The sequence below is a fragment of the Andrena cerasifolii genome, chromosome 7 (genome assembly GCF_050908995.1).
Source record: "Andrena cerasifolii isolate SP2316 chromosome 7, iyAndCera1_principal, whole genome shotgun sequence".
Taxonomy (NCBI): Eukaryota; Metazoa; Arthropoda; class Insecta; order Hymenoptera; family Andrenidae; genus Andrena; species Andrena cerasifolii.
Genome location: NC_135124.1, coordinates 4738070 through 4764747, shown reverse-complemented (window position 1 = coordinate 4764747; position 26678 = coordinate 4738070). Strand labels below are relative to the sequence as shown.

The 26678-nt window shown below is 43.7% G+C and overlaps 1 protein-coding gene across 1 annotated transcript in view; it reads left to right on the top strand.

The window, feature by feature from the left end:
- The window catches only part of LOC143371179 (protein pangolin, isoforms A/H/I/S), a 128129-nt gene that overhangs the window by 49022 nt on the left and 52429 nt on the right, over positions 1-26678 (top strand). The gene's annotated exons all lie outside the window — the stretch shown is intronic.

The following is a 26678-nucleotide window of genomic DNA, read 5'->3' as shown; positions in this document are numbered from 1 at the left end:
CAATAAGAAAACAGATATCTAAAATTCATTATAATAACGACTTCTTATAAAGGAGTAATAATAATAAAAGTATTATGAATATTTATTAGATTTTGTTACAGATTTTAATATTTTTTATTTTTGCCTGCCGAATTCGCTAATATTCTCTATTCTGCCGTGAGATTTTTATAATGCCTACCTGAGGCCGGGGACAACGATTCAAACCCTGAGACTCCGGCTGAATGCCGAAGATCCGGCAACCCTGTTCGCAAAGTTTCATAATTTTTTGAATTTCTGGATTCGGGATCATCCCTTGTCCGCATTAGCTTGCCATTCGCGTTGTCGCGAGAATGTTGTGCGGTGGCAGTCGAAATTAATATTAGCGGATCGTCATCGGGACTGCTGGACCCACGTACAGGGATTGAAAAGCTGGGAGAGGAATGTTGAGACGTGCTGTGTCCTGACCACGCGCGCTGTTTGGCCACAGTGTCATGAGATAAAACCGCTTGGAGTGGCTATTAGGTAGCCGTGTGTACAGGCTACAGGTGTGATCTTCGTTGATTAAGCACCGTGGTGGCGACAATTTGCAAAACAATGCGTGTTCCGTGCCCGTGCTCCTCGCGGAATACAAAGTGCCTTGGCAACGCCTTTGAGAGAGGTAGAGACCCAAGAGTGGTTTCGTGGCCGGGGCTTTCACGATAAAAGACCACGCGTGAAATGGCAATTAGGTGATCAAGTATTCGTTGGCAGATTCTTGGGAAATCGCGAGCTAATTGAACTGCGTATCTTTCTGTGGATGTTTTGTTGCTGCACGCTTGTTTGGCATACAGGCTGCGTCCCGCAATTGGGACGGGTCGTATCTTCAGTTTCACTGGAGGTAGAAGAAAACGGTGGAGGAAAAAGTTAAACAGCGTAACAAGGTTTATAGTTGTGAGGCTACTTTTTTTTCATAAGTACAATGGCGCACCCTCGAAGTGCAGTTGCACATTTTTAAGGGGATCGTATTTCCTTATAGGTGAATTAATTTCTCCCATCGTTACGCTAGGGGTACTATGGGGGAAGTGATACAAAAGTATAAATGTATTAAAGTGCGGCGTTGGAAAATTAAAACTGTAATATATTTCAGATTTCTTAAGAAGAAATCTAAAATTACATAATAAAGTGTTTACTATTACGGACATTGCTTATAGACAGTGGTGTATTTAGTGTAAACAGTCCCTAGGGCAAGCGTAGAATTCCAATTCCATTTTTTCTATTCTACTTCGTCATTAAAAATTTTCATCGCACAAAGCATTTTATATAGAATTTAGATAATCCTTTTGAGGAAAGTGGAGCTGAAGGGCGGAAAAGACGAAAGTTGGGGGCAAATGAAGCCGAAAAGTGCAGCAAGTTTTTTTCGAAGGTTCTCTAAAGAGAACTAATATTAACCATCCAAATAAATTTATTCAAGAAGCACTATTTCTTTCGGGTTTTTTTGCACCCCCTGACGTTGGCGCCCAGAGCACGAGCCCCACTTGCCCCACCTCTAGATACGCCTCTGCTTATAGATAGTTTGAGAAAATAAGACACTTCATTTTATTCCATATATTCTGTTATTACAGTTTCTTCTAGCGACAAGTTTAACCCTCCCCTGGCGGATACACGCCCAAAACTACATGCGTTACTTATTATTTAGTATTACTCTTTGAAACAGACGAGTATTTTAGACGATAACAAGATGAGACCCCAATGTAAAAGCTTATCTCGAGGTGTATATGAATGAAATTATGGGGAAAATGGACCCTGCATCCAACGCGTGGTCAAACTATCCGTTCAAGGGTTAAACTCGTTGAGAGATTTAGTATGGCGGTGTTGCCATGCAACATGCATCGTACTAAATTATCAGTCGGAAACCTAGGGCGGTAAATAATCTGGTACACGAGGTCCTACACCTTCACTGACATACTCGCTTCATTTATATTCCCTCAATTTCTTTCGGTACGGGGTTGTCTACAGAATAATGTGTCCACTTGTGGGAGAACAATGTAAATAATAACCTTACCTAAAAGAGAAATAAAACAGTTACATACATGGTGGTAATTGGTAAACCATTTCAACTCTAATGCCATGCAGATTGTATCTTCCAAACACCTTGCAAAAGGAATTAATCTAAGATATGCACTTAAACTTAACAGGTGCATTGCTGCACTTTCGAAAGAGGAGAGTTAGATTATTGCAAAACAGACCTTGTTATATGTCATTTAACCCTTAACTGGTATCCTGGGGCCGCTCATGACCCCAAGCACCCAAAGTTCGATGTACAATTTTCGGTTGTCTAAGCTTGTAAACTGAATTTCTAATTAATTTTATAATAATAGTTTAACTATCTACGCTTCTATTATTTTCTACATTACCTAAGAAGAAAATATTCATAGTGGTTGCTCTAGCGTCGACTTTACAAATTTCTGTGCCCTTTTTTATTTGGGTCTGCCACGACCCCAGTATACCAGTCACGTTTGCCAAAAACAGTATACCAGTTAAGGGTTAATTTTGTTTACCATTCTTTTTTAATCTCACAAAACAGTGCGCACAATCCGCCCCAATATTTATTCTATCAGTTCATTCTACAATAGGTCTGAGGTTCCTTTATTTTTGACTGCACGTTTCCAACTGCATCAAAATGTATGTAAATCAGTAGTAAGCCTGCACAAAATCTGTGCAAAATAAATACAAACGTTACGGGTCACTTAGCACAGCTTTCCACACTCGCGTTGCAATTCCAGTTTCCATTTAAACACTTACAAACTTTACCGATTAGAGGGCAAAGGGGCCCGCAAAGTCCACCGAGAGTTATTAGTACATCGCGCGTAGCAGCGCAGGGGCGGGATTTAGAATTTTATGCCGCAGCACTCATCGGAACTTTCCACGGTGGTATGATTCGAGGGAAAAAGAATGGCACGGATGAAATCGTCGAGGTTCACTGAAGAGGAGAAGGCGTTGGTGGATAAAACGGTGCTCACCACCGCGTCGACACCTTTTTGCGGGCATTCTTTGATGCAATCGCTACCGTAACAAAAACAACGGGCCGAAACAATCGATTTAGGCGTTCGACCGCGTGCCGCGGTGTGCCGGCTATTCACCAGCAGCGCGCTCGCCATTAACGCCCTGAAATTCCGAAATGCCGTCTCTCCCGAACTCGGGCAACGCGAACTAATACTCCCCGGCGGGGAGAGCATAGTCGCCCGCGCAACTCTGACAAAGGAGCGCGCGGTGGCTAGAGTTCGCGCAGCCGTTGAAAAACAACGGGAGAAAAATACGCGGCTAGGAGGAATAGAAAGAGAAGGGAGGAAACGAACACACGTGCGTGCAGGGGGAGGAGGAGGAGGAAAAAGAAGAAGGAAAAAAAAACCCGCGGACGTCTGTGCGTACTTGTACGTACACGGAAACGCGCAAACGTCCCACCAATTAAAAAGAACTCGATTCGACGGGGTTGCTGAAAATAACGGGCGTATCGAAGCGTAGTTTTGCGGGAAAAGGGAGAGAGAGAGAAATAGAGAGGGGGAGGAAGAGAGGGAAGGAAGGAGCAGCGGAACGGAGGGGTCAAGAGGCGGGAGGAGTTAGGAGGGGGCGAGCAGGGGCCTACGTTGCGTGGAGAAATACGAACACGACGAACAGGGCGACGAAGGGTGGGGGGGGGGGGGGCAGCAGGGAAGAGAGAAGGTTTGGGGCGGTGGATGCACGTGAAATCCAAAACCCTTATATTAAAACACAGCACAGCCAACCAGTCACGGCGCGCTGAATTCAAAACAATATAATGGGCGCAGCAACATAGCTGTGTTGCTCCTCTCTTCCTTTCTCTCTCTCTCTCGTTTTCCCTCCCCGTTCTTACCTTCTCTTTTCCCCGGGTCCATCGCGTCCGTGTACGTCACACGAATCCGCAGAAAAAATGTTCACGTATTAAGAGGACGCTTATAATGCTCTTTCGGGTTGCTGGCTGGTACCCCGAGTGCTCTGGCTCCTCGGCCGGATCAGAGAGGCTCGCCAAGCGACGATGACGGCGATGACGATGGTGTGACGATGGTGGCGATGGTTTTGTCGTGGGCCGGGGCTTTGTCTGTTCCGCTCCGGCGGAAGACCAACGGCATTGTTCGCGTTGTTTTGAGACACGAGCGGCAGAGAAGGACGCCGGGTAGGTGTGAGGGGTTGAGGTGTATAAACCGCGCACAGCCAAAGATGCTCGCGCGATACATGCCTATTCCCTGTTTAGTGCTTCATCGTGCCCTTCTCATGCCACGGGCACCGTCCTCTTTGCTAATTGTTTGCCAATCAGTCCTGCGAGTCTAGCTCGTGGGAAGAACAGAGCTGCGTGGCTTTTCTTAGCCATATCGGGTAGCTCGTTTTCTGCTAGCTCGCTTTGTCGAGCCCGGTCTTCGAGGAACTATGTATGTACATACTCTGAACTACTTGCGGTCGGTTCTGATCTCCTCGGAATGCATACTTTCTGCTCGCTGCGTGCAACTGAGGATTCCGATGAAGCCAAGTAGTCAGCTCTATTCTGATCAATCCTTTTTATAATATCCCATCTTATCCGACGTACGAGACTGCCTAATGCGGTTGGTTGGAATTTCCTTGTGGCGTTACGTTCGTGGGAAGGGATCTGTTTCTTGTCTGTCACTTGACGGGATCATTGTCAGCAAGTCATGATGCAGAAATAGTCGGGCACTTGGTGAGGACATCGCACTAAGCATTTGCGTGTTCCTACATTTTTGTTTTGGCGAAGAAGATTCTGAGCGAACTACTTAGGAGCGGCACTCTCATGTGTTCAGGGGTGAGCATCGCCTTGTCAATTAGGTTTAGCACCTATCATAAAGCATGTGAAACCGAAAGCCAAACTCTGGTCACTTCTGGATTGAATATTCAAGATAGTCTTAAACTCGGTATTGAAATGAAGACTTTTCACTTTCCTTGTGAATTCAGTGTTTCTAGTATTTTTAGCAAATAAAACGCTAGACTCCTGGCAAGAATCCTGAGCTTTTGAATAATAGATCTGGAGATGGAATACGAGATAAAGAGCCCCGATATCTTGCGGCCACAAATTTTTACCTGGTGCAAAGGCGCCATTAGTTTCGGTGTTCGTGGTTAAGTACTTTTGTGCTCGAGGAGCTGACCGAGCTCCATCTTCTGTACAGGCACAAACCCGGGATTGTCCCTTTCCGAGGAATAATACTACGTGGGCCGTTAATGCCAAGATGCCAGCGCGATATGCGACTCCATTACGTACTCTACCTAGACCCTTGCACTCTACCTGGGACCCAACTAATTGTTGTTCCGCCCGTTCATTTAACGTGGGAATATTTGCAAGAAGCGTATTTGTTCATGCGAAAATTGGCACTTCAACGATATGTCTTCAACACAAATGCACGTCGAAGAGAATGGCCCTATCCGCGAGGTTGCAATCCGCATCCCATGAACACCGAGCAAAACCACATCGCAGGTTCTACTCTACACTGCGTTCCACATTAGAGCATACTCGTCTCGCGCAGGGGATACACTGTTGGTTGGTTCACTAACCGGCAGGGAAAGTGCTACGACCAATCACGTTTGCCAGATCCGTGGGAGCTGCGCAGATCGGTCGCAAATCGGTAGGGGCGTCGGTATGCTCTTATACGGAACGCAGTTTAGTAACACAGTCACAAAATAAGTTGAACAAGTGTTGTCGATACCAACTATGTGAAGTTAAGTCATTTTGCCGTGGCGCATTTGTGTTAGAGAGGACAAAATAAAATTAGACGGTTATACGTTCACAGTGTCTGGGCAGATTTAACAGGGCGGCTGATGAGCAGTTGCCGCCTGGGCCCAGAAGGCCCCGCAGGGCCCCATCTACAAAAAAATTATGATTAGGTATCGAAACACTACAGTTTTTTCGCACAACTACACTTGGCCTGTTTTTAGTAAACTACTTCTTCATTTTCCCGATGAAACGGGCCCCTCAGAACGTTTGCCACCTGGGCCTTTTTCCTTGAATCCGCCACTGATAATTATCAAACTTTATATCTCATATATACGAGATCAGAGGGATATAGAGAAAGCCGCATTGCGAAGTAATGGAGCGATGACTGGTCAAAGACCTAACTTCCCTATTACGTTTCTTTATCCCTCGTATAACCACTTTATACGTTTAAAAGCTTCTGTTTCGTACGCGTTAAGGTGCCATATTCTTCATCGCGAGCCCGCTTAACAACCAGTGAATAACCACGCGAGAATTGTGCGCATTGAAAGAAACCACGCGTGCCCCTTTTATATCCTCCGGCAGTTTTAGCGCAGCTTTTGGCAAACTTGGAGCTGTTTTTACACGAGACGAGGGTTTCCACGGGGCTCATTACGAGCGGCAGCGGCCCCGCAAGCATGCGCCTCTGAGAATACCCAGCCGGCAGAATTTATTTCCTTCCCGTGCTCACATTGGACGGTCGTCCATCTCGCGACGAGATTCTCCCGTGGTCTCGCGTTTGACATAATCGGCGAGCTGGATTTCAGGAATCTCGTTCGCCCGACGATATTACGCAAGCCTTACGTGCTCGTCGCGATCTTCCGCCTTGGTGGCTGATCGTTCGTCTGACTGAAACGACCCGCCTATTACTTTTGAACGAGTTTCTCGATCTCGGACGAGGTGTTCCCTCCGCTGCTCTTTGACGTGGCTCCTTTTGATTAGTGGCAGCCGAGCGTTAACACTGACAAAAATTTACAGCCTAAGAGAGAAAGAAGAAGACGCTGTGTGCATCTCCTGGAATATGCGAAACCACGAGTGTCGTCGGTGCGCGCATAGTCGAAGAGACTTGTGACACATAGCTCGAGGAAGAAGTCCGGGAACGTTGAATCCATCAATTCGCTGTTGACGGTTTCAAGTTGCGTAGGTTCTCTCAGACGGATTCAAATGATAGTCCAGTTGCCAAGAATAACCCCCCTGACTTTCTTGGCCCTTCTCGTTCGAAACCCGGCTTTTCTTCGCCTTTCTCCGGAATTTCTGGATGAACGGATTCCAACATAGCATTAAAGCCGGCCCACTACTCGCTTTTACTTAACACCTGAGACCCTCGGAGGGTTCCGCAGGGAGTTAAAGAGGGGGCCGAAAAAGGTTGCCCGCATCTCGAGGATGCCTTGAATGACGCGGCGCTTCCTGAACGACAAATGAGCCAGAATAAATACCAGGGTGGGCCGGTGAATATCGGCGAACGTCCAGAAACTAACCACCCCGAAAACGGAAGCTAGAATGTTTGCGGACACCGGGGTTACGGACACCCGGGCAAAGAGGGCGACGCGATCATTTCGCTGACTTTTTCTTTGTAAACAGCGGCCTGCATCTCCGCAAATAGATTGTTGGCCTTTCCGTCTGGATGGATTCTTCGGATCCATTAGAGCCTGTGTTCCCCTCGGTCGGACCTCGAGACGATTCGTGACACTCGCAGAGAGATGAAGCCGCGCGCGATGAGGTTTCCTCTTAAACACATACGAAGCGAATTATTGCCGTATTAATTATTATAAAATTATTACCTCGGTCTGTCGTAACAGCAGATTCGAGACCAAATCACTTTGAAACTCTAGGGTGACGCAATTTGGGCAAGGTCCGTCGTTAGGATCCCTCAATGAGAACACAGTTAGAAAAGATCCCGCGGGTTTTCGCCTGAGCGGCTGAAAGGGTTGTATAGAAGGGCTCTCCGAGGTTGCGAAAGCTTGCAAAAAAGGAAAGAAAGGCAGAAGAGCTTGCCTAAACGACGCAGTGGGTTCTGAGGGACAAGCGAACGAAAAATAAGTAGCAGGGTATTTCGTAAATATCACAGCAGGAGGAAGAGTAACGCCGTGGAGGGTGGGGGCGAGGGATGAGGGGTGTAGCACGGTTTGTCAACGGATAATTAATTTATTGACCTATCTACTTAGGTATGGTTTCAAGAGCTGCTCTCTCGCGTAACTGGACATTATAAAACTCGTTTCGTTAGCTCAACCCCCCGGCCCCCACCCCCCCCGGGTACGCGTTCATTTCCATTTAATTGGGAAATCAATCTAGCGCGATGCATCGTTACGGAATATTTATAAGGGCCGCCATGCGGGTAATACGGGTTTCAATTTCGCGCGCTCGCTCTTCTTCGGCTGGTCTTTCCGTGAGACTTCTTTAATCTCGCGGGAACACGTTCGCGCCCTTTTGCTGTTATTCTGATTAATAATTCAACGTACGATACGGAATTACCATCAAACACACGGCACCACACCCCCCGCTCTCTCTCTCTCTCTCTCTCTCACACACACACACTCATCCCTCCTCTCTCTCTCTCTCTCTTTCATCCTCTCTCTCTCATCCCCCGCTTACCCGCGCGCGCGCACTCGCGTGCATTGTCATCGATACGGATGCATATTAGTCCGTCATGAAGCGCGCTCTCTAAGCCATTATATCGATACGCTTCAAAGCAGCTCGCCATTATTGCTCCTCGATACGTGCGTTACGCGCTACCGTGTCGATAGCGTGACGTCTCGCGTTCCTACGGAACGAAAAATACACACCCTCGTTATTCAGCGGCGACTTTACGCCTTGTTAACGACGGCTTACTCCCGGGGCCCCCTGTAGCCGGACGAAAAATTTCTTTCGCTCTAAGCAGCGCTGCCCAGTGAACCGTGCTGTAAATCGCATTGTCGCAACCCGCGCGGAGAAGGAAATCCGTCGTCGCGACTGTCCAAGAATCTAGGACAATGTCGACCATAATTCTAGCGGCAGCGGTGACGCTGGGAATGCACCCGCGGTGCCCGCTCGCTCGCCCGGCTCGATCGCCACTCTGTCGATCGGCGTCCACTGTATATTTATTGATCGATCGGCCGATCGACAGCTACCACCGCTACCGTGGTTACCACATGTTGCGGGCGGTCCCCTCAAGTGCGCCGCGTTCGTGCCGGCCATGGGACTTGCGGTCACGTGACGATTACTCGGACGCGAGATGAGATCCCCGCCTGACAGTTCCGAAAGCTCGATACGCCGAACAATAGGCAGGATCTCCTTTTTAGGCCCACCCAGGTTGTCTTGTTTGCGGTGGTGCAGCTTAGGGTTTTCAAGAGGGGTTAACGTAAAGAGAATCGTTGAAATCCTCGAGTTGCAGCTGTATTTTAGTGTAAGGGGAAGACGACAGTGTCTTTCGTATTCTAACATAATTTTGTTTTTACACTTGTTACTCATCGGTTGCTATTTATATTAATATTTCTCTGGTGGGCGGCCACACGAGTATCTAGAAGTTAAATTTTGCCTCAAGCTCAGTTTCTTTTTGTTCTTTTTTTTATGAATTGAAGTTGAAAGTAAAAGTCTCCACTTTCACGTCCAAAATTTAACTCCTGTTTTAGATATCCTAACAAGGGAAGTTAGCAACCTACAAATTCAGAAAATCATGCAACTTTGCGTGCAAAGTAGGTTCATCCGCAAGATAAACTTATTTTTTGTTGGTGCCATAGTGCGATTTTAAGGGGTGGAATTTTGTTATTACACTTGTTACTCGGGTTGCTATTTACATTAATATTTATCTGGTGAACGGCTACACGAGTATCTAGAAGTCAAATTTTGCCTCAAGCTCAGTTTCTTTTTGTTCTTTTTTTTATGAATTGAAGTTGAAAATAAAAGTCTCCACTTTCACGTTTAAAATTTAACACCTGTTTTAAATATCCTAACAAGGGAAGTTAGGCAACCCGAAAATTCAGAAAATCTTGCAACTTTGCGTGCAAAGTAGGTTCATCCGCAAGATAAACTTATTTTTTTGTTGGTGCGATTTTAGGGGGTGAAATCATCCCTTGAAAAAAAAGGGGAATTTTATTTTTCGTGGAATATCTCGAGAATGGTGAGAGATATCGAAAATAATTTTAACCAAAAGCCCCACTTTTTTACATATACAAAACTGCATAAAATAATTATCAAGAAATCCAAACTTTCCAAGCTACCACCACCACCAACCCTTCATTCGATAATTATTTCGAAGAACCTAGAAAATAAGACTGCCATCTATTACAGTTTCGCCTGAATTTAGTAGGCGCTTGAAAGTCATGGGCGCTAATATCTCTCGGTACTAGTAGGTGGTAGGCGCTTAATAAGAGAATTTCCACCTTTAAGTGGACTTTTGTTTTAGCAGAAAATTCAATTTACTGGCATCGACAGCGGCAAGGAAATAAAACTATGGTAAAGGCAAACCTGTTTACAGAAGTTCGTACCACCCGCAGATCGACACTGCCGTTCGTGATTTAAAGCCAATAACGAAGCGTGAACCGCGAACAAATTGAACTGCAGGCTTCCCTGAAATTTTTTTTCGGCCCTCCGTTCCGCTCGTCTCCGAAGAGATTGCTTCTCTCCGTTGCTCAAGTCGAACGTACGCGAATCATGGAATCTCGTGCCCTGTCTTTGTTAACGATCTATCGAGATTCCCGGGGAGAATAAGAGAAAAGAGCTATCGTCCGAGGGCGAGAAAAAGAGTGCTTGTTATCGGACACGGTCTTTAACCGAACACAAATTTGACTCCGCTGGCCGGCCCGAGGGGGGAGCGCTTTAATCGAAGTACAAAAACGATCCGCCTCGCCCTTTCTGCTTCTTATTTCCCGGCGTGGTTATTTTAAGCTCCTTACCGCAGGAAGTTTACAGCGCGGTACGGTTTTGAGCACGAAGAGGCGGTTTCGCTTTTCCCTTTCAAAAGGCGCGAGAAGACAGGCGCAGCGTTCTTCAAATAGAAAACACATCCTCATCGTAATCAGTCTCTCCCTAATTTTCTATTTTCGACGCCCGCCTGTTCGTTAGCCTTCTATGATTGCCGGCTTCAACGCGACGGCCTACGAGGAGCTCCCTTCGTTTCAGACGTGCAATCAAATCATTCGGCTGAACCCCGGTGCCGCAAGCCGAGAAAAAGTTAACAGAGGCCCTACTTCCCTCGCGAAGTCCCAAAGCGTTCGCGGGTTCTCGCGTCTCTCGCGCGAGATCCCGGGAAAAGCTGTGGCTCCTTCAACCACCAAAGATCGGTTTTATAGGCTAAAATTGCGCAGCCATAGACCGGGACTAGAAATAGACTGGGATCGTCACTTGCCCGTCTCGTTGTCGGTCACGGAAAGCGCAACAGTATCCCTGTTCCTCTGGATTCCGTCACGGTCCGCCAGAATATCGTAGAATGGGGACGCGTTCTGCGGTGGGGGAGGAATTCGCGGAGGGAGGGGCGCGAGGGACCGGTCAGTTTCGAGAAATCGTAAAGCACAGTTTTTACGATGAGGGCAGGTGGTTGAAAAACGGCGGGCAAGGTGGGTGATTGTCGAGGGGGGAGGGATCGGGGCAGTGGAGAGGGGTGGAGGGCGCAGGGTTGTAGGGGAAGAGGTTTATACGCGGGGCTTTGGCATTTTGCCTTCTTTAAATTGTCGGCCGACCGTCGATACCTTCCGTGGACACAAAACAAGCCCATGCTGCTCGCTTTTTCATTCGAAAGGACAAAAAACCGGAGCGGTCTCTCGCCGGTGGGAAATGCTACTTGCCAAGTATACACAGAGGGCGGGGTTGAATCCCTCTCCCCAACCCTGCTCCCCGTTTCTCCTCTTTTTTTTTCGCTCCCCCCCGACGTTTCGCAATGGAAACGGCTCGGCGGGGCTCGGTTATTACAGCGCGAACTCCCGACAGTCCGTTTCGACTACGCGCCTTGCGCACAGAAGCGGTTTAAGCCGCGGACGGAGCGGCCTTAAGGGGCTGTCGCGACCACGGCGAATGCCGCGGCGATAGCAAGCGGAGCTGTCGGGGAGCATGATCGATCACTCTGCGCCGCTCATGGCTGGCTTTAGGGGTTTCGGCGGTGGGAGAGAATCGCGGAGAAAAAAGGTCGCGATGCCCCGACGCAAGCTCCGACGGTAGGGGCCCGTCTCGGGGCCTCGCTGCTCGGCGCTGTATAGACGACGGCGGACGGGGTGGAGGAAGTGTTCGAGAGTAAATTGGAAAAAGCGCGCGTCCATTATCTCGCGGGCGGAGATTAAATCATTAGGGGGGCGGGTTAATGAGGCTCTCGCGCGCGTTCCTCCGCATTGTGATTAATCTAATATGCCCGAAGAGAATTGTAGCGGCTAGGAGATCGGCCGGACGTCATGGACGCGGCCGGGATGAGCGGGATGGATGCGGGGGGACACGTCGGCGACGGGTTTCGGGCAATTAGATAAGCATGGTATTGTAGTTGGTTCATTGGGCTCGCCGAGAGAAGTGAACGGATGCAGCGAGAGCCACACGCGGTTGAGACAGACCGTCGACCGCATTGGCATTTGCATCATTCACCTTGAGAAGTGAATATAGTACGGTGGAAAGCCTTGTGTCGCGCACCGTGGATTACGTTTGAAGGAATTTATTGTGCGGTTGGTAACGACCGCGCGACGTTCCTCGCTGCGCGCGCGCGCGCGTTCCTTGCTCGCTTATGGAATACGTCGAACCGGCCGGGTAATTTAAGATCCGTCGCTTCTCTCCCCGACAGATACGTCCGATATATCCTGGATCGCGAGTCGACGACCCTGACGTCACACAAGCTGCGCCGCTGGATTTAGTGAAATTTCAGCACCCGATCTCACTTCGCCGCTACTCTATTGTTGCGCGGGTCCGTTTATGGGCTGTTCGAAGAAATGTTCGCAGCTCAAAGGAGCGCGCGAGGTGCTTGTAAGAATAAACAGTAATGCGAGGCTGAAAGGCAGTCCTTCGTACGGCTTCTTATTTCACTAACAAAAGTCACCGACTTGCCTTTATTAAGGGACGTTCTACTCCCCCGGCCGAAAAATCGGGCCACTTTTCGGCGAGGGTTTTTGTAAGGAAATAAACACTTAACGTTTTCGAATTTCTGGGGTACGTTCCTGCCAATCTTGAGATACAAGGGAAAATCTCTGTGGTTTGTTCGTTTCATTTGTTTACATATGTATTTCGCAGCGAAGTTTGCGGCTTCGGAATTGCTGGCGGTTGAAATTTCGCACCACTGGATTATCGGAAATAAAGTAACCAAACATATTTCTAATTCGCGGGAGTATGGTTATCTCGCTTTCCACGGAAGAACAATTTTGGGCCAAAATTATTAAAATGGGAGTCGATCGAAGTTGACAGTATCGACTATTCTTTTTATCAAATAACATCGCTGTATGTAGTGAGAGTAAGGAAATACAAAAAAGAAATTTCGACACGTATGAATAAGGGCCACCCTAATGCACATCTTCAGATTAATGCTGAGTTTACACCTGACGAGTGTTCGGCCACTGACAAGGGAACATCCCGAACTCGGAAATTTAAAAAATTCTGAAACTTTGTGAATATGTAGGGAATTTTCTCCCGTTTACGACGCAATTTTTGTTTGCTGCCCAAATTCACTTTAAAGGGGTGTAATTGACCCCTGAAAATCCGGTTAATTCCCGAAGTACTATAACTCGCGAACTGTAAAATAATTTTTTACCAAATGCTAGATCTAATTAAAAGAAGTAACTTTTGTCTTGAAACTTTTTTTCTGTCTCTTACAGTTCGGGAGTTATAACACAAAATCGGAAAATAGCCGAATTTTCCGGGGTTAATTTCACCCCCTTCTGGCGAATTTGGGCAGCCAACAAAAATTGCGTTGTAATCAGGAGGAAATCCCCTACATGAGGGGTGCACAGGGAGCCGTTTCTAGCGCCTAGCTGCGAGCAACCCGCCAGTCCCTTTGCTAAGGTTAGAATCGGTGTGGAGAACTGCAGTAGTGTATATAGCTGGGTTCAAGTCGTACCAAACGCACGTACACTACTGCAGTTTGCCTCACCGATTCTACCTTAGCAACGGGACAGGCGGGTTGCTCGCAGCTAGGCGCTAAAATGGCTCCCTGTGCACCTCTGTCCTACATTTTTACAAAGTTTCAGAATTTTTTTAATTCTCGGGTTCGGGATCTTCCCTTGTGAGCACTCACCCAGTCTGAACGCATATTCTAGTACTCGGCCGAGTAATCCGCCGGGGAAGATTTTCACTCGGCCGAGTCACTCGTCAGGTGTAAACCTACCTTAAGGGGACTAGGCAGTCGAAAAATCGATTTTTTATTGTATTTTCCGAAAGTACTATCATTTCTCAATAGAATACCGCTTGGTTTATAGTAAAATTTGCAAAATTGTCGATTTGGCAAATTCTGTAGTAAATTCTGCAAAAAATTCGAGGTTTTCATAAAAAAAATCCGGTGACTTCTTAATTTTTTTTATGAAAGTCTCGAATTTTTACGGACCATATCAGAGGTTTGCGCCGAAACGACACATGTTCTACACATCCTGTAATTTCTTCCAAGTCGATTTGAACCTCAATTCGTTCACAATCACGAAAAAAATGAAGAGAAAAAAATATTCGAGAAAAACGCGTTTAAAGTTTCTGGGCAAAGGCGACGCTATAGGTTGCCGCTTGACGTTTTTAGCTGCCAAATCTACAATTTTGCAAATTTTACAAGCGGCATTTTATTCAGAAAAGATAGTACTTTCGGAAAATGCAATAAAAAATCGATTTTTCGACTACCCCTTAAAGTCAAATCGATCGTATTAATAGAAAATTCTGTGTATTCCAACAGGCACAGGCCTTTCGTATATTTACGCGTGCCAGGCACTTCTGAAATCTCCGTTTTTCCTATAACAGTCTGCGCAGACAGTAGGTACCGTGAACGGGGCGTGCATATTCATAATTCCCAAACGAAAGTGAATAGGGATTTTCCGTGCCCAGCCAGCAAATAAAAGCTAGTTACATATTTGTTGCTAACAGGGCCGGCGGAACCCATTATGCAAGTTACGCGCCGCATAAGGGCGCCAGCCGAAGGGGGCGCTAAAAAATATATCGCACACCTAATAATAAAGTAATCCAACTCCCTCGTAAACAAAATATAAACGTAATTATTTCTTGGTGTACTCCCTAAAAACGAAACATATTAAATAGCAAAACAGGTGCAAAAATTCGGGGCGCCAAAGATTTTCTTGCATAAGGGCTGTCATCGCGCCGGCCCTGGCTGCTAATCTGCAAATTTTGAGATCTCACACGAGATATTCTTGTCGAGATCTTGAAGTCATGAAAAGCCCTTGCCGCCTGAGCGATTTATTTTTAAAGAAATCCCTACTCATTTGTTCCCTTTATAACTTGAAACAAAGCCGCGACGTTTGATACAGCGCTCGAGTAATTTCGCCGCCGCGATGGAAACGCAGTGCGGCGCACACCGCGACGCCCAGATTTATTGTTGGCCGAGAAATAACGGCGTTTCGCGCATACGTTAGCGGTCGGAAATTGGACAGAGGGTGGGCGGGGGGGGGGGGGTGAGAGAAAGTCTGTGCGCGCGAGGGATGTCCACTTTGTTCGCAACGAATCCGTAGATACCGACGCGCCGCGCGGAATTACATAAACGCCCGGTAACGCAATCGGGACGATCTTCCAATTAAAATATTCTGCCCGGTGGCTTTAAACAGTTTCTAGAAGGGGTTGGGCGCTAAAAACGCCGCGGCATTACCGGAGGCGTGTTTCCCTTCTACGCAAGAGCAGACTCTTTTTGTTGCCGCGAGCCTGCCAGAGAAGTTTCGTCGGTGTAACGAAAAAAGAATTCCGTTCCCTTGCCTCGCAGCTCTCCAACTACGGGATAAGTTTTCCTTCGCAGCCAGTCCTCCGCCAGACAAGGATTGGCGCGTAACGTTACAAGATCAGAGAAAGAAACAGCGAAAAGAGTGGGGCTGAGGGGCGGACGGGGAAGGGGCGAAGTTGGGAGAAACACAGCGGAAAGAATTTCCCTAACTAGCGGTAGAATTATCCGAGGGGTCTCGGGGCGCGGTCTTTTAAAGTTTCAGTCATTAGTCACGTAACTACTTGCTTAATAACTGTGAAATTGCGCGCGTTTTTTGTCCCATTGAAGATTACACGGTATTGTAGAGCGACGAAAAAAAAAAAAAAAAAAACGAGCAGCGACGTGATAGTAAAATTATTCATCGCCGCGGTCGAGTGGCATCAATCCATTTAAATGGCCCTCGATACGCGTTTTATCGAGCTGTTTTTATACGCACTCACGAAAGACTAAATCGGTTGAAACGAAGCTGTTCCAGTACTTTCGGACCTTGACATTCTAGTTTTTTGGTAAACAAACAGCAGATTTGTGCACAGGGCGATGCTAGAAACTGGGAAGATGGTGTAGCATTCTCTGCGCGAAAGTAGGGACCATTGATGGGGTGCATGGAATACAAAGTACGTGGCGAATACTAAGTATACGTTTTACTTTAAAATGATTAGGGTAAACTAACCAAGGAATAACCGAATTGTTGAATCCATGGATCTTTGAGATTAATACTTGAATATATTTATGCGTAACAACAAAACAACTGTTGAAATTGCATTTAAATTTATTTTACTTGAAATTTCTATAAAAATAATTACTTATTCTTATTGTAATTAAAAAAAAAACAATTATAAAATGCAAAATGTGTAGAAGCCCAGTAAATGACCGCATACTTTTTTTAAAAAGAATTGTACTTGTTAATGTTGCTTAATACGCGTAACTAAAAATGTAGGATATTAAAAGTGCAACTACGCTCCATTTGTAAACATATAATAATGTTTAAATTTATAATTGGCATTGCTTTGCCTAATGGTCATTCACTGGTATGCAGTCAATTAATTACTGGTTGGTTTACTCTAGGTACTACTTTTCACATAAAAGTTAACGATAAACCAGCGGTTCCCAAACAGTGCGTCGCAACCCCTAAGGGGGTCGCGAAATGGTTTCTGCGAGCCACCGCGTTTATTTTTAGTTGACGATTCTTAGCTCTAATTTATTTTAATATGGTTATATTACCATATTCTATTGATGATGTAGCACTGACTTTTCGTGAAGGAGAAAAGAAAAAGCTGGTCATCCAGGTGCAAGCACAACCCTCACTAGATAAGATAATTAAATATATTAAATATCTTTAAGTATATTTAATATATGTATTGAGATAATTAAATATTATTAAGTTAGAATTATATTCTCAAATACCTATTTTTAATGTGTTTTCTTTACTTTATTAAATTTACTTTAATTTTTATGAAAGGGAGTCGCGACTCAAAAAAGGTTGGGCAACACTAAGATATATAATTATAAACATTTTCTATCACCTTACGTTTTTCGTTCTCGCCATTGCTAAGTCACTACGCTTTGTGTTTTGGAAGGCTCCAGGAGACACATTCAAATGGCTTCGAATCAGACAAATATAGGGGAACAAAATGAAATTACTAATACTTAAACTACTTTACGTGATACATTTCACATGAATGCCTTAATAATTTATTTAACTCGGTTTCGCGTGTGCGATGGAAGGTCGTTTTTTAAGTCACTCATATTGAAAATTGGGTGCAAAAAATATTACGTAATTGCTACCTGACTCCCGCTTCCCACTCTGTAAGAAATTCGCGAAACCCTCCCTGTGCCAAAAGCCTTACGTAATTTAAGGGCGACAGCTAAACCATTCTACTTCTCTACTTCATTGCGCTCAAAGTAGCAGAGCAGATAAAAATGAACCCTAGGGTGGCTTTTATTTACTCTTGGTAAAAATTTTTTTCAATATTTTCTTGGGGAAATCCTCCAGAATTGTTCCAAATAATTAAAAAAAATCCGTGTAAAGTTTGAGCTCGATCGGATAACGGGAAAGGGTGCCCCTCGGTCCTTAAGCATTTAAATAATTATTTAACAACTCGCGAAGTCGATTTTATATAATATCCTCCAAGTTATTGATTAAATAAAAAAATATATCAAACAAAAGTTGTAGATCCGGACAAGGAGCATCTTTTATGTTGTATTACTTTTTCTCCTGCGATAAACGGTTTTCGAAAAAAATCCGAAAAACTAAAAAAAAAACCTCAAATATTGAAAGTTTTAATACTTCTAGAACACTTTTTATCTATGAAGGCGAACATAAAAAATGGAATTTTTATTTTCGGGGACTATTTTTTAAACATTTAAGGGGGGCATATACCGACATATGCGAAAAAGATAAAAAAAAATCTTATTTTCAGTGTTTAATTTGTCATGAATGTCTCCTGAAAATTTGGGACCGAAATTCGCAAAAATATCGAAGATATAGACTCTGTAAAAATATCGAAATATGAGACTCTACATCTTCAAGATTTTTGGGAATTTCGGTCCCAAATTTTCAGGAAGCATTCATGACATGTCAAACACTGAAAACAAGAATTTTTTTTATTTATCTTCGCATATTTCGGTTTATGCTCCCTCCCCTTAAATATTTAAAAAATAGTTCTTTAAAATAAAAATTCCATTTTTTATGTTCGCCTTCATAAATAAAAAGTATTCTATAAGCATTTAAACTTTCAAAATTTTTAGGGAAAGTTTTTTTTAGTTTTTCGAACTTTTTTCGAAAACCGTTTGTCGCACGAGAAAAAGTAATACAACAGAAAAGATGCTCCATGTCCGGATCTACAACTTTTGTTTGACATATTTTTTGATTGAATCAATAACTTGGAGTATATTACATAAAATCGACTTCCCAAGCTGTTAAATACTGATTTAAACGTTTAAAGGCCCAGGGGCACCCTTTCCCCTTATCCGATCGGGCTCCAACCTTACACGGATTTAGTTTTAATTATTTCAAACTATTCTAGGGGGTGCCCCGAGAAAATTAAAAACTCAAAAAAAAAAAAAAAACCACCCTAATGACCACTATAAAAAATCACACAATCTCACGTGGAACGAAAACATGCAAGAACGAGGGTTATAGCTCGCCTCGGTTAACAAAGTCGCCGCGTACGCTTCCCCCCACGCCAATATTGTTCCCGTTTAGCCCTGTTCCTTTTTGCCTCTGGCATAGAATATGTACCGCGGAGTCAATGCACGTAAGATTCCTGCGCTGTAAATCTATAGGGTCTATATCCACCGCGGAGCGTCGCATACGGAGTAGAGACAGATATGCACATATCGGATCGTTAAATTTACAATGTTGTGTGGGGGGGAAAGTGTCTTCTGCGACGGTCGTGTCACTGGTAGTGTGGCGCGCACCGGCGGGGAGAGCCGGGGGACAGAGCAAGAAAGAGAGCGGTTGTTAGAGTGGAGAGGAGAGAGAGGCGTATTAGCGTGGTGGTGAACGATGAGAGGGGCGTGCCAGTCACGATAATAGCTGGTAAGCTGCGCTATTATGAGCAGCCTGCAAAAAAAAAGTCACGTCACGCTAGGCCACTCCTATGGTTGTTCGAAAAAAAAAAAAAAAAAAAAAATAGCGCACTATAATTCGCCACTTCTGATTGTTTACCGCAATTGGTCACTGCTGTCTTCCCGGTCCCTGTTATTATTTAGCAGTCCGCGTTTCCCGCCGCTTCATTATGCCCATTGTCCGCGCGCGAGCGTGAACTTTCGTTGTCTGTTTAATAATTTTTTCCTTGGCGGCGCATGCCCGCGTTGAATTTCCGGGTGTCGTGTGACATCACTCGATCGCCTCGTCCGCCAACTATGTACGTGTGTATCTGGTTCCTTGAAATTCGCCGGCAACCGGGTGGGGTGCCTACAAATTTACGCGCGCGCGGACGCGAACGTCGACGTACCATTTCCCCCGTAGACGCAGTGATAGGCGAATAAACGCGATTCCCAACAGCCGGCATCGATTAATGGTTGTTGTGACGTGGAACAACGATTTTAACGCCTGGTAAATGGGAGTTTTGTTTGAGGATTGCTGGAAGAATAAGGAATAGGCAGAGCTGTGCAGAACCTAACGCGGGTGAAACTTGGTTGGATGGGTTTAACTGGGTTGATATTCAACGTGCAAGACCAACGGATCAATCTTTAAGGCGTTAGTCGAGACCCAACGGGGCCGGTGTTATTGCCGTTCCGCTGTAGTAACTGTTACGAATCTAGAGCCAGCCGTTTCCATTTATAGTATCGAATTTGAAAGAGGGCATTAAGGGGGTAGTCTGGTTCGCGAGCGCGAAAGCAGTGGTTTCTTTAGGAACTCTTCTGTGGAAACGTACCTGAGGTGAATGTCCCAATTTCTGCTCATGCCCCCATTTCTGCTCATTTCGTATTTTTTTTATTGTTATCAGAGTCACGTTTGTACTATAGTTGCAACAAAATAATTCTGAAAAACTTTTAAAATGAGAGACTCATGATTTTTCGACCGTGTTTTAGATGGTTGTGGTAAGGAACAGGGTCACTATTGGTATTCGATGATTGAGCAGAGAATAGTTTTTGCGGTAAAAGTTCTTATTTAATAACAAAAACAGATACTGTATGGTGCTCTGGATGTAGATTTTGTACTATTTTTAATTTTTTTTTAAAGTAGAAAACAGGTGATTAGGTTTAGGGTCAAGTGAATCACCGTCGTGTCCGCATTTCTACTCACCAAAATTTTAGCAACATAACCTCACAATTCAAAATATGCTGTAACCTCTATTTCTATTCAAAGGCATTTTAGTTTTTGTTTATCAGTATTTTATGCTCTACTGTTGTGTTATAAAACATCTACATAAAAGATGTAACTTATATTAACCTGGAAAGGCAACATATGTGAGCAGAAATTGGTACAAGTGGTGAGTAGAAATACGTACATCGCTATTTTTCGTGAGCAGAAATACGGACATTTAAATCATTATATTTAATTACAAATTACTAGTAGTTAAACATCTTGAAATATCTTTCTTAAATAGTTTTCGACTGGTTGATTTATTGTTAAAGAATTAATCAATTACTCTGCAAATTTTGGTCACAAACAAATTTTGTATACCTTCTTTCTGACGAGTAACCTCTTAAATGAGCAGAAATTGGGACATTCACTAAGTTCAATCAGAACAGTCTTTTCTTATATTGATATAGGGTGGTCAGTATTTTTTTAGACATAAAATAAATTGGCCCTTGAATATAACACAAAATTTTTCCTTTAAATAAGGTTAAAAAAAGCCATACCAATTATTATTATTAAAATTAGAACAATTAGATACAAATAATTCAACAATAAATAAATAACTAACAAATAAATTGTTCCCTATTGTCATTTTCTTATTTCCGCTACGCCATCTGGTGGCGAAAATTGAAGCAGTCTAATCGGGTTAGCTGTCACATGTATAATTGGCAGTATTGGAAATTTCGACTATTTGATGATCGATTTTGTAAAATTTAACAGACTATTTAATGACAAAAACATTATTGCGCTATTTCAATACTTGTGTGACACCAGTCCTGTAACTCGAGTGACCCGATTACAGAGCTCACCTTAGTAGATGGCGCTCTTACAGTATTACCCAATAAAGATCTAATACACGTTCTGTGTGAAAACGTCCTTCTTTGGTGGAACTAATATCAGGATGACGAGTTGATTAGTACTCAATATCTTGACATTTTAATATTTTTTTATTAACAACGTCCAGAATGTTTATACGAAGATCGAGTTTCCATCATTCAACGACTGTCATTTATAAAATTTTCAGCGACTAATTTTAATTCAGTAGCCCTCGAAAATGTGAAAAATTATTGTCCAAACGCTAAGAAATATTAGAAAATGAAATGTTGTTAAACTGTATTTTAAAAAATATAGCGTTGTAAAGCTCGCCACGGCACTCATTTTTTCTATTCACAGTTTGTTTACCGAACCATTACTACTCGAGCTAAAAATTATAAACAAAAAAGTTACATCTTCCAAAATCATTATTTCTCCTATTGCCAATGCGACAGGAATTTTAGATTGTATGGAAAGAAATAAAAGATGCGGGAAAGAGCGTGGAACTAATTAGATGCCACAATAATTAAACTAAAAAATTACGAAAGTTTATTGACGCCGGGCAAAGATTTACAGAAAATAAAAATAAGTCAAATCGTACATATCATTTATTTTCCCAATGGACAGGTAACTGTTTATTACAGTTATAACGGGTAACCAGCTACTGTAAAAATTAAAACATCTATTGGAGTGGACGATTTACAAAAAGCATCATTGTCAAACAAACTGTAAACAGAAAAAATGTGTGTCGCGACGAACCTTACAACACTATATTTTCTAAAATACAGTTTAACAGCATTTAATTTCCCAATACTATTTCTCAGCGTTTGGCCAATAATTTTTCCCATTTCCGAGCGCCCCTTATTGCATCCGAGCCCTCAATGCTAGTACACTATTTTTCGCGCTCGCGAATGAGGACTAACCCTACCCCCTTCGGCACGAGGCATTGTTCAACGGAGAATGCTTCACCGTCGTTCGCGACACTTTAAAAAAATACGACGCCCATAAATTTGTAGGCAAGGTTTTCGATATAGCGCCGCTTTGTATTCTAATTCGCGCCGAGCTCGGATCGCCGCGTGATTCTCGCCCACGCGAGCCTACCAACGATAGCCGCGGTAGGAATTAGCCATTTCTTTGTGGCGTTTACGCGTTTCTTAAACGACGCTAGAAGGTTACGATAGGGAGCCGAGAGTTGCCGGGGATTAATATTTATAGAGCATCTCGTCAGACCGTCCTCTCCTTCACCGTGCTGTCTCCTTCTTTGTATCGGGATACCGAACCGCGACAATGTCCGCCACGCTAGGGGAATATCAATCCCTCGATCGCTTCTTTGCACTGGAACGTAACCTGGCGGCTCCATTAAAAGTGAATGTGTGAAAAATCGATCGGGCTGAACGCTGCGTGTGTGGACAGTGCGCGGTGATGTGGAGCAAGGTAAAGAAATATTACTGCGCTACCTAGCGATAGGCTGTGAATCTTTAAAGGCTCGACCCTTTATGATCGCATGAATTTCTACGCGGCAAATTGCCACGTTGTTAATTCCGTTCTGGCATCATTTACCGCCATCTGCCCTCGTTATTGTCCTTATCACATCCCTTCAGAGATTGCTGTGTCCTTTTGTCGTTGCAGGAATCTCTCTGCAATCAGATGTTAACTAAAGAAGACTTAATTCTGCTGCGATTTTATTATATTTGCTTCGGCTGGCTACAGAGATATTCTTCCATCGACATTTCGGAGATTTCAATGCTTACAAGCAGAAGGGAGGATGCAATAATATGACGTACATGGGCGTCTATTGTGTATTCGCAGTTTGCGACGTTTAAAGGTCTGCGCAGACATGTCCGTTCCGTGTCAGTACTGTATCCGTAGTGCCAGTGGTAAGATAAGACCCTCTACGCCCCTCTACTTCTTACCACTGGCACGACGGATACGGAACTGACACGGAACGGATATGTGTGCGCAGACCTTAAGGGGGAGCCTGGTGTAACTAAATGAAAATCGAGGCATTTTTCGGGAATTTTTTTTAAAGAAAGTATTTGATTAAGGTATATAACAAGGATTTGATTAAGGTATATAACAAAAAAATTTGATTAAAAAAGAGCGGCAAATAACAAAGTTATGCCCAGTCCGTTGGCGACGCAATTATTGCACTGCGGGCAACGTAGCGTCTTTTGGTTTCATCCGAAACCAAAAATCCAACAATTTTCTTTTAGTTTATGAGTGTACGCACAGAATGAAGAAATTTGAAACTTAAAAGATGCAAAATGAACAAATGGCGGCCTCTTGAATAAAAAGTTCACTGTTTCCAACGAAATTTTGCCTTAAATGTCTAAAAAAAGTTATTTATTTAAACAATATCATTATACTAATAACTTAGTACTATGAAGAAAATGTTCGCAAATATCCGTGCACAGGGCCAAGTCGATTGGTTGAATGTTTTTTGAGTTACATTGCCCGCAAAGTATAAAACTGTCGTTTCGAGAAAAACGAATTTAAAGTTTTGTGGTAGCCTGGCGCTCGGTAGCAAAACCGGCTATATCCGCTTTAATTTTTCGAATTTCGTTTTGCGGCTTTGGGAGCATATTGTCGTGATGTTCAACTATTGATTTATGCAAAAAAAAAATCGATTTCCACGATCCGCTACACCAGGCTCCCCCCTTAACCCTTAACTGGTATCTTGGGGTCGCTCATGACCCCAGGCACGCAAAGTTCGCTGCAAAATTTTTGGTTGCCTAAGCTTGTGAACTGTTTTTTTTTAATTAATTTTATAATAATAGTTTAACTTTCTAGGTTTCTATTATTTTACACATTACCTAAGTACAAAATATTCATAGAGGTTGATTCAGGGTCGATTTTACAAATTTCTGTGTCCTTTTTTATTTGGGGTTAACACTTCTCACTGCGTACAGTCTGGCGTGGCGCGAGGACAGGCACGAGGAACGGTTGAAATCCGCCTGTTCCCTTTTCCCCGTGAATCGCGAAATTCCATAATGTCGCTGACAAATTAAATGCCCGCGAAGACCAAGACAGGGGGCATATCTTCTTGTACCGCTGTGCGTAAATCGCCCGGCGACTCGACACGTTGTTACAAACAGTTTCACCGCGCGCGTTGCTGAATTACTGAAATGCCGGCGCGCTGCTGACAAATGACTGCGGACCGTGACCTCGCGCAGGCTTAAATGTTTGTCGAACAGTCTGGTTAAGTCGAGGTTTGATCCGAGGAAAGCTCTTTGAAGCGAACTTCCTAAGATCATGAACATTTTACGATAGCTGGCCCAGCTGCAGTGGGTTAAACGGTTTCATACACCTTTGGCTTGTTGATAGGCTAAACTGGCGAAGTCCATATTACTTAAATGGTGGTAAATGCGAAAAGTTCAATGTATTACAATAGATTAGGTAATAATTGAAAGCTCTTGCTTGTTGGGTTGCCAACATTTGCCCAGAACACACCTGGAGGATTAGCAGAAATAAATAAAAAAACATTCGAAGGAGACACGAATTATTTTATTTTGTTAGAAATAGGCAACTTTGGAATGCCAGATTAAACTACACTACTACCCAGTCTGATATGAGGTATAATTACTATGATTGTTTATTCAATATATATGCCAGACGCATTTACAGAAAACGTGATTGTACAAGCAAAACGGTAATACAAGAAGAGGAAGGAAGTAAGAAATCGGAAGAAGTATTTTTATATTTATAATAGTACAGTGCCGACAGTGGCGCCTCGACTCTATGCGTGTGCCTGGACCTCGAGATTTGAATACACATCTCAACATATTTAATAAAGTAACAAAAATAAATTAAGTTTTCTCGTAACTTCTTAAGCTCATAATTAGAATATTATTTTTTATCAGTTTTTGCTGTGTTCAATAACTTTTTCTATTCAGGTTTAGCTAAATAAAAATAAAAGCTTTTCATATCAAAATTAATTGGAATGGCTACCTCTGCTTTAACCAGTTTCAACAGCATTCTATTTCTATCGCTTCTCCAAGTTTATTCCATATAGAAAAAACCTTATTACACGTAATTTCATGCTGCAGAATAAGTGACTGCTTTTTTAGATTGAAGGGCAACATTTATCACATTCCTGGATAAATGACCAGCAAATCTGTAGACTGGAAAAATCACCAACCTGGAGTCTCAAGGAGAAAATGGCATTGTCGACAACCCTAAGCTCTTGCAAAATTTGTATTAATTTAATGCTGTAAAAAACTTGGAACGTAATTGCTTGCATTGACACTTAAGTATTTTAAGATGGAATAGTGGACCTAACCCAGACTTTTTTTGACTCGGTGGAAATCCCCACGGATACCCCAACCCTCGGGGGAGGGTCGAGGGTTATGTGGGACTCGAACCCACTGAAACCACCAAGGTGACCTGGCGCGGAGAGCGCACATCCGAAGGGAGGACTTATACGGGGTGAAACTAGCGATACTTTCGCTTGCCACTCCACGGATGCAAATACAGCTCTTCGCGCCTATCGCCTTCTAAAACAGGGCCCTTCCCGAGGGACCTAACCCAGAACTAACCCAGAACTAACCCAGACCTAGTTTCGACAGTATACGGGGAGATCATGACGGCACGTGCCGCGGGTCCCAGGCGTCGCTCAAAAAAGTGTAATTCCTAACCCAGACTTAACCCAAACTTAACCCAAAACTAACCCAGACCTAACCCAGAGCTGGTCAGTTTTACCAACAACCCAGCGATACCCCGTGCTCTTTGCACGATACAAAGACGACAATTTGGCCGCCTTCAATTAATGACTGCCCCTAACTCCGCGAAGAGAGCTACCAACGAGAATAATACGTTGTTCTGTGGTGACGTGGCTCTAACCTCTACTACGCGACAACTCTTCAGGTGACTGTTTTACCTACCCTTGCGCCACGTGTCCCGCTTTCCACTCCTCCACGGAACTGGCGCGTAATCGTGAACAGTTTAATTTTCATCCGGCGATGGTTTGACCGGACCCTTGACTGATGTATTCGTTAACTGAAAATCCTTGGAAAATTGAAATTCCTACACCCTCTTGAATTGCCGCGAGATTATAACGTTGCCGGGTGGTCGCGGACCACGCAGTCCCATTGTAAATTCTTGTTTAATCAGGCTTTCGTATTAATACCCTGGCGATTGTTATTATTCCCGACGGTTATAATATTCGCCGCCACGACGCAGCGTGATTATGCCCAGGTAACTACATCCGCGTCGTCGCACAGTGTAACGAGTATATAAGAAAAAAAATCAAAAATCAATTTTCCATTAAGATACAGTTATTTACAAGTAATTGATATGTTAATCATGTTTGTACTCAAAAAAATTAATTTTTAACATAAAATAATTCATGAAAATATATTTTTGAATATAATTTTTATTAGTTAATCATCGTGCATACTTTTGTAAAACAAATAAAATATATATTTTTTAAATACATTCAAACACAAATTCATAAGAAACATATGAAACAATTATAAAAATAAAATTATTTT